At 31.9% G+C, this 8,671-nt stretch overlaps 1 long non-coding RNA gene across 1 annotated transcript in view; it reads left to right on the top strand.

Moving 5' to 3' along the window:
• Window positions 1-8,671, top strand: part of LOC110269145 — a 25,130-nt gene that overhangs the window by 1,072 nt on the left and 15,387 nt on the right. The window contains exons 2-3 of the long non-coding RNA XR_002358254.1: window positions 5,365-5,369; window positions 8,151-8,161. This is a non-coding gene — a long non-coding RNA (uncharacterized LOC110269145). The remainder of the gene's footprint in view (window positions 1-5,364; window positions 5,370-8,150; window positions 8,162-8,671) is intronic.

Below are 8,671 nucleotides of genomic sequence, written 5' to 3' on the forward strand. Positions count from 1 at the left end.
ATCACAATCAAACAATTTATAATTCATGCAAAACAATTTATAATTGACAATCATCTTTAAGAATCGGATTGTTACACAAAAGAGAAGTTGTTGTACATTATTTTCAAGTCAAAGAAGGAAAGATTTCCTCTCTTCATTGACAACTACGTACTACACTATTGATTGTGCAATGGCTAGTTTGATCAAAAAAGGAATAATTCTAACATTGAATAAGTGATCAAATCATAAAAAATTCATCCAAAGAAAAGAAGGCAACCGATTCGAGTAAATTAAAATTTAGATCATATACACAAAAATTATTTATTCTTTTATTTGAGTATTTGATTTCGAAAGTATACTGATATTAGAGTGTACTTAATTCTCTTTAATTAAGTTGGGTTAATACTTAGAAGTTATTAAGTTTGAATTAATTAGGTGTGTTACAACTTATAAGAGTGTGGGTTTTTTGAATCAAAATTGGTGTTTGTAATCAATCTTAATTATAATGAAAATTCTACCATTGTTGTGGTGGATAGTGTATGTAAGACACATTGTATTTTATGGGTAAATCAAAAAATATCGTAGTATCACTCTTCTATATCCTTCATCTCTATAATTTAAATTTTTCTTTTGTTCAGTTACTGTAAGACGAGACAAAAATAAAAATAATCTCTTAAATTCAGTGTACTACATAGTCAAATTTATTAACTATCAAATATGATTCTTTGATTCAACTCCCTAGAACTTGAGCAGCCGATTGAAAACAAATTAAAAGGTTTATATATAATATTCCAAGAGTCCAAAACACATGTGCTCAACTGCTCATAACTTCTTGATACAAATTGAATGAATAATTATTTGAGTGTGGTCAAAGTCTTTTTGGTTAATACGAATCTATCTATTCAAGAGAAAATTTTTGTACAGTGATAAAAATAACAAAAAAATAAATTAAAACATCTAAAAAATATTAAAATCAGTCACTCGTAAAAAAATGCACATCGACCAAAAAAAAAAAGTCAAAGTGATACAAATGAAAAAACTAGTAATCATTATAACATGTGTTACACAAGAGTCTTACATGTAGAGATTAGAAGCTGCGACTTAGCAATCTTAGCAAAGTAGGAGTGACACTGATGGCTCTGCTACTTCAGTCATCGATCCCAATGCGATTTAGCGTGAGACCGTCTCAGCACCGTACAGAAACCGTGTATACGGGTTGAGGTCGTCTTTCGCCAACAGCCTCCGCACCTCCACATTGAGACCATCATCCGTCTCTGTAACCAGTCAAGCCGTTGATCCCGAAAAAGGCATTGATTTGAGGCTGCAGGTGCAGGAGCTTACCCACGGCCTTCACCAGCAGGTTCAAAAGCTGACCGATTATCGGGAGAGGTATCAGAAGATTCTCGCACGCGTGATGGTTACGGATGACCTCAGGCTAGGGTAGAGGGAGCAGCTGGAGCATTTTCAACGGATCGAGGCTCAGATGGATATGTGTAGCAAACTCAAACGTGCGCCACTGATATCATCTCTGCTGGTGGCACACAGACACCACCGCCTTCTGCGTCGCCATAGCAAGACCACGGGAACGACGACAACGACTACCTGAATCTTTAGTGATTAGGGATTCATTTTATTGTTTCATTGTATTTATTTGATTTATTAGACTTTTAATTTATTTGAACATTTGATATTTAATATTACATAATTGGTTTCTATTATTTATAAATTGACCATTAATTATGCGAAAAATATATTTAAATAAAAAATTAAAATTAAAAAAATTGTGTCAATTTTTTTTTTAAAAATTGACGTTACCGTCAGATTTACCGAGAGAATAATCCGATGGTAATAGTGCGGAAAACAAAATATTGTGACACCAACATTGCCGTTGAAAAAATCTGCCAATAACCAAATGATTTTTCGGACAGGTAATCTGTTGCAAAATTCATCAGTAATTATCGTAGGATGAAAAAATCCGACGGTAACTCTTTACTGGCGAGATTTATACCATCCGATTTTTTTCGATGATAGATTTAATTACCGTTGGATTTTATTCGTCTTTTCGATGGTAAATTCGACAGTACTCAACGTTTTTCTTGTAGTGTATAAAAAAAAACCTCTACTACTCTAATTTTTCGAATTTCAAAACTAAAAATAAAAAGAGTTAATCTAAGTTGACTTATGTTATAATTGGCTCCCTAAATTTTTTTAAAACCTAATTATAAATAGGAAACAAATAAATGCTACTGAAAAAGGAATATTCATTAATTCACACACCTCTAATTATTTTTAGTCACACTATCAGAATGGAAAGAAAGTGGAGCGATTACATGTGAATATTTAAATTTTTGATTTGATTTTCTTACATTTTAATTCATTGTATTTTTATTTCTATAATTTACCGTTCTTCTCTCAATTCCATAATTTTATCTTTCTGTATTCTTTAAATTATTCATTCTATATTTATTTGTTCTTTACTTTATCAAGTTTATAAATGCTTTTGTTTTCATCTTAAATGAATAACATTCTTTTCAAGAACTTCGATTCTTACTAAGAGATTCATTGCAATTTTGATTAAGTTTATTGTAAATCATAAGAGTAACTTATAAAGAAAATTTATATCTGCTTCTTGAATTGATATGTTTTGATATATAATTTTAATCGACAATTTATTTAAGTTGAGCAAAATTCAAGCAAAATACTAAATATAAAATCTATATTATTTGGTTGTTGAAATTATAGATTCGTGTATATATACACATATTATTTTAAATATTTTTAATATATATTTTATATTCTAAATATTTTTTATATAAATAATAAATATGGTGGATAATTTTAGTACATATATACAAAACATGCTAATTTCTTAGTCTTTTTAAAAAATTCCCTTTGTGATCAGATATTTAATTTCTTAGTCTTTTTAAAAAATTCCCTTTGTGATCAGATATTTATAGAATCTATTGTAATGATGAATCATTTTTCATCATATAAACTCTTATATTTAGAATAAATTCTCGTGTGAGAATTTCGTGTAATTTGTATTGTGTGTACATCTTTATTATTATTAATTGGATGTTATATGTATATTTGACTGCGACCACATTCTCTATCCATGATAAAAATTAAGATCCATTGCTCTCCTAAATGTAAGGGAGAAAGCAGCATTATCACTACAACAATTTCGGCAGATAGCGGCAGAAATTTTGTGGCGATTTTATAAAATCACTGCAAAACAGTAACCTGCGGCACATATAGCGGCGGTTATTGATTGGGGCTATAATTAGTACATTTGGCGGCGGTTTTTTTTAACCGCCGCTATATTTCAATCAGGCTTGCATTTAGCGGCGTCTTTTCGAAAACCACCGCTATATGTACCGTCGAGTGAGTTATTGTTTTACATTTTGCGGCGGTTTTGTTTAAAACGCCACAAAATGCGTATTACCACATATTGCAATATTTTCTTTAGTAATAACCATCTGTATATAATCTAGTTAAGTAAACACTACTATCTTACGCTACATATGTTTAAATCATTGTTACTTAAACTCGTAACACTTTTTCTACATTCGTTTTACGTAAAAAAAATTCACAAATTAAATAAGCTATATATGTTAACTCATGTGAACAAATTTACCAATAAGATTTTCTTGTTTACTTTATTGGCATTTAAATTTGCATTCAAACATGGATGAAAAGACGAAAATAAAATCATACTCTGAACTAATTAAAAATCAAACATTTTCTAAAAATAATAATTATAAATATTTTTTATACTCTTTATTGTACTCTTTATATACGCTTGGATCATATATAAATAGATGTAAATTAATTCGATCTACTATGGTCCAAAATTAATTCGAAGCTGACCCATTCGAATTACTAGGGACATCCTAGCGTGCATAATTCGAATCACCCTTATTCGAACTACCCTAAGACTACATGCAAATATAATTCAAATTGGACAAATTCGAATGACAAGCAGTACTACTAATTCGAATTAGTGTTGGCTTGTCTAATTCAAATGAGACTGATTCGAATTACATAAGAATGTGCTTTTGGGAGATCCTGGTAATGTTTTTCAATTTGGTAGAATTGTGTAATTTGGTCCTCCATTTGATTTAATTGTGCATTTTACCCAATATATAAGGTGCCTATAATAACTATGATCAGATATAAAGTATACAATAAAAAATTGTGTGGCAATCAATTGTGTTCATATGATATATATAATTATTAGCGCTATATACATTGAAGATACATTTGGCTTGGTGGTAACATAACATTGTTAAAGCTTTTCCTTCTTGATCCACACGTTGTGGGTCTATTGGTGGAAGTGTGGGTTTAATGATTGAGTCAGTTGGACCACCGGCCGATTCTAATAACTATGAACGGAAATACTAAAATTTGGCGACGGTTTAGAACCGCCGCAAAATAAATGCTATTTTCGTTTATTTGCTATTTAGCGGCGGTTATTACAGCGGTTAACTAAAACCGCCGCTATCAGTTTAACGGCGTCACATCTTCCGGCGTTTCCGCGAAACATTTTGTGACAGTCCAAAACTGCCGCTAAATGCCGCTTTTGTTGTAGTGTTAATTAGCAAACAATATAATGATGAGAGTTGAAAAGAAAATATTATTTGCCCTTGATTGGTGACATGCAAAAATATAATCCAAAGCGCGTTTGTCCATTAATTACTATCATGATTCATGAGGGATGCCTTGAATTGAAGTCCTTCAAATTAAACACTATCTTATTAAATAATGTATATGGGGACATGTCTAAAATAAGGTGTGTCATAATAGTTGACAAGACAAAGCAAGTCAGTTATTATGATTGCTATGTAAATGAAGCATAAAGTCAAATAATTATGACTGTTAGGGTAATTATATTAAGTTCGTTGCTGTTAAATACAAAAAGTTGATTAAACAAGCAAGTCTAATAAGCTTTAATTTCTACTTTATGTGTGAAGGATTCTGTTCATGACCAACCTAGGATTCTATGAAAAGGTTTGGCATTTAATCAAATATAATAAGTATAACGTCGTGTCTCATCTATACATAACATAAGTGAATTTAGATACTCTAATAAATAATAAAAAAATTAATAAAATGATAAAGTGATCAAATATTTAATTGTTATTGAATTTATAATTGATCTAACAATACAAGAATCTTGGCAGATTGCGACAGTTTTTGAATCAGATAACGGTGGTTTTCAAATTGTTTTATTGCTAAATTTTTAGCGGTGATTTTTCTAAAAACTACTAAAATAACCACTACAAATTAAATTTTACTGCCAATTTTTTTTTTGCGACGATTATATCTGTTGCTATATTCGAAAAATGTCAACAGACTTAAAACTTTATTATTTATTTTGCGAAGAATTAGTAACCGTCGCCAAATTTTGTGTGTGTATTTAACTGAATTTTTATTATGTTTCAATTAATATTTTTGTTTCTTTTACTTTGTGTCATTTTGTTATAGTGTAAGATCATTCAATCTCATTACGTCTACAATTTTTTATTATAGATATTATTTTAATATTAATATTTTCTCAATAATTAACATCCATTTTTAGTACAAATTAAAAAAAAAAAAGAAAAATAAATGTACAGATTCTGTTTTCTTGCTAACACTGCACGTGTTGCAGTTAAATACTCACATGCAAATTACATGATTGCTGATGTAGTAAAATCTTAAAATAGAACTTACAAAAAAATATGAATGTTTAATATATCTCCTGAAAGGAAATAATTGTTAGTTGCTAGTTCATTATTAATTTTAGTTATTATAATAAGTTAATAACAAGCATGATTTGCTAATTAAGGCATTACATCATAGAAGAGTTGGTCTTATTGGCGATATATGAGTTTGTTTTAGTAAGTGTTTGGTGATTAAGCAACATTATATACATCATCTAGATTCAATATAGATTGATTTTTAATTTGCAGCCTTATTGAGAAATAAGAAATTCAGAATTGGGTTTGTAACACCCAGTCCATTCGCTTGTAAATATTAGGGATAAGTATTGTTTTGGTCCCTAACGTTGAGAATCAAAATCGAAATCATACCTAACGTAATTTCTAATTTAGAATCATCTTTAACGTTTTTTTTCGTATTAAAATTGTCCTTTTTAATAAAATTTTTAATTTTATTCCTAAACTACCCCTACTTTAATAAAACCACCGAACCAAGCCCACCACCACAGCGCCACCGCGACCACCTTTCCCCCTCTCCCTTTTCTTCTTCTTCTTCTCTCATCTCTTCTCTGTCCCCTTGCCCCGCTCTCCTCTCCTCTGCCACCGAACAGCCGCCGCGCCCCTTAGTGACGGCGTTGCCACCCAACCTTCGCCACTGCGTTCTTACCGGCGTCCCAACTCGTCACCACCCCCTGTCCGAACCCTAACCCAGCCAACCACCCCCGCGACCCTCTACCCTCTTCTCCCCCTCGCGTCTCCTTTCAGCGTCGAACCACCATCGCGAACGAACCTCCCCATGACCGAACCACTGACCCGTAGCCTCCAACATCGACGAGCCATGGCGACCCAACCCAGCGCCGCCGCGGCGTCCAGGCCCCTCCCTTTCGTGCGAAGCCTTTTCCCCTTTCCCTTGCTCCATCGCTCCTCTCACTGTCTTCGAAGGTTAAAACAGGGCAAAATCCATGTTTCCATTTCACTGCGTACAACCCGCTGCCACATCGCCAGTGCCACCACCAGGCCAGCTGAGTTTCTCCGCCCGTTCCTCACCACCACGTTTCCTTCTCCTTCCCTGCTCCAATTTTCTGCTTTCCAGATCTCAATTTTTTTCTCTTCTGTTTATTCTGTTGGTGTTGGTGGTGGTGGTGGTGGGGGTGAGGGAGGAGGGGAAGTGGAAGAAGCCGGAGAAGAAGAGGAAGAAAATAAAGAGGAAGGGGAAGTGGTTTTGCTGTTTTTACTGTTGCATCTGAATTTTGCTTCTTCTTCTTCTGCATCTGTTGAATTTTGCTGTTGAATTTGCTTCTTTTTCAGTTTTTCTACCTCTGTTTCTGATTTTTCTGTTTATTATTTTGCTATTGAATTTGGTGGTGGTGGTGGTGGTGGTGGTGGTGGTGATGGTGTTGTGGAGGAGGAGGTAATTGTGTTGTTAATGGTGAGGGTATTTTTGTCCAAAAAAAATTAAAAGGACGATTTTAATACGAAAAAAACGTTAAGAATGATTCTAAATCGGAAATTACGTTGGGGACGGTTTCGATTCCGACCCTCAACATTAGGGACCAAAACAATACTTATCCCTAAATATTATTTGTTTTGAGGTCTCAAGATTTTGTTTTTGAGGATAGAAATGATGATAAAAATTTTTACATTCACACATCAAAATGTATCTAAAAAAAAATTTTACGTTCTCAAAAAATATATTTCATTCCTCTCTTCAATCGATATGGATTCTATACTATATGTAACAGTCTAATTCACTTATTTGTGGATATTTTTGTTTTCTCATTCTATTTTTAAAATTTTGTTCTACTCTTCGGTCGCTATGAGACTTGATCACATGATCTCATTTCACTTTTCAACTGATATGAGATTTTATATTGTCTTTTTCTTATTCAATGGAAGAGAGAATATTTTAAAAAATACACAATAATTATCTTCTAATAACTATTAATTTCAGTATATGAGTAAATAATTAAATTAATTCTAAAAAATTATTTATTTTTTAAATTAATTTTTAAAATATTTTTTTAATCAAATTTGTTCTTTAAAAATTTTAAATTTGTCACATTAATTTTTGTCATTTTAAATCTCTATAATTAGATTTTAATTTGATCTAATTTCATAAATTTATTATGTTAATAGTCAATTAAGACTTTTACATGTGTGTTAAGGTGTCACTTAATATATTACATCAGCAAATTTTGACATCATCAATAAACAAAGTGATGAAATGACTAACATGACTAATTTAAAATTTTAAAAAACGAATTTAATTAAAAAATTCTTTGAGAGACCAATTTGAATAACGAGTAATGATAAGTGTAGGATGATGATGAAGATTGGTGAAGAGATAAGGGACCACAAAGCCGTGTGGAAGAAAAGGAAAGTAAAGAAAGGTTGGCGAGAAAGAAAAGGGAAGCATGACATACACCATATCAAAGGAGGGTTTTTAAGTTGGATTGGTCTAGTGGTTAGCTCACTAATCTGTTTAAGTAAATGTTAGGGGTTCGAATCTCGTCTTGTGCATGTAGTAATTCATTGGCCAGCGACAAACCCTTAAATGGAGTTCAGTACCGCGACGGATTAGTTCTTAACCGGTCAGATTGGGGGATACCGTGGAAACCCAAAAAAAAAAAAGGAGGGCTTCTAATAAATAATAATGATGAGTGCAAAATGTCCTTCACACAGATATTCCCTCTCTTCAATTATGCATATTCCAAAATGTGCAAAAGATATTGTAACACTCAAAGGTATATGCTTTAACAAAAGATTTATCATTATCCTTTATGCCATCGTCCTCTCATCATCATTTCAATCAGTTTTATGATATCTCACTAATATTGACTACTCTATGGCAAAATAAAGGAATAAAATTATTTCAAAGTGGTCTTCATATAATACCAAGTTATTATAATCCTGAGTGATTTTAATGAATGTGTTCACTTTACCTTTTCATGAAAAAAAAAAATGAACGAAAAATCTATCTAAGATTTATT

The sequence above is a fragment of the Arachis ipaensis genome, chromosome B01 (genome assembly GCF_000816755.2).
Source record: "Arachis ipaensis cultivar K30076 chromosome B01, Araip1.1, whole genome shotgun sequence".
In the NCBI taxonomy this organism is placed as follows: domain Eukaryota; kingdom Viridiplantae; phylum Streptophyta; class Magnoliopsida; order Fabales; family Fabaceae; genus Arachis; species Arachis ipaensis.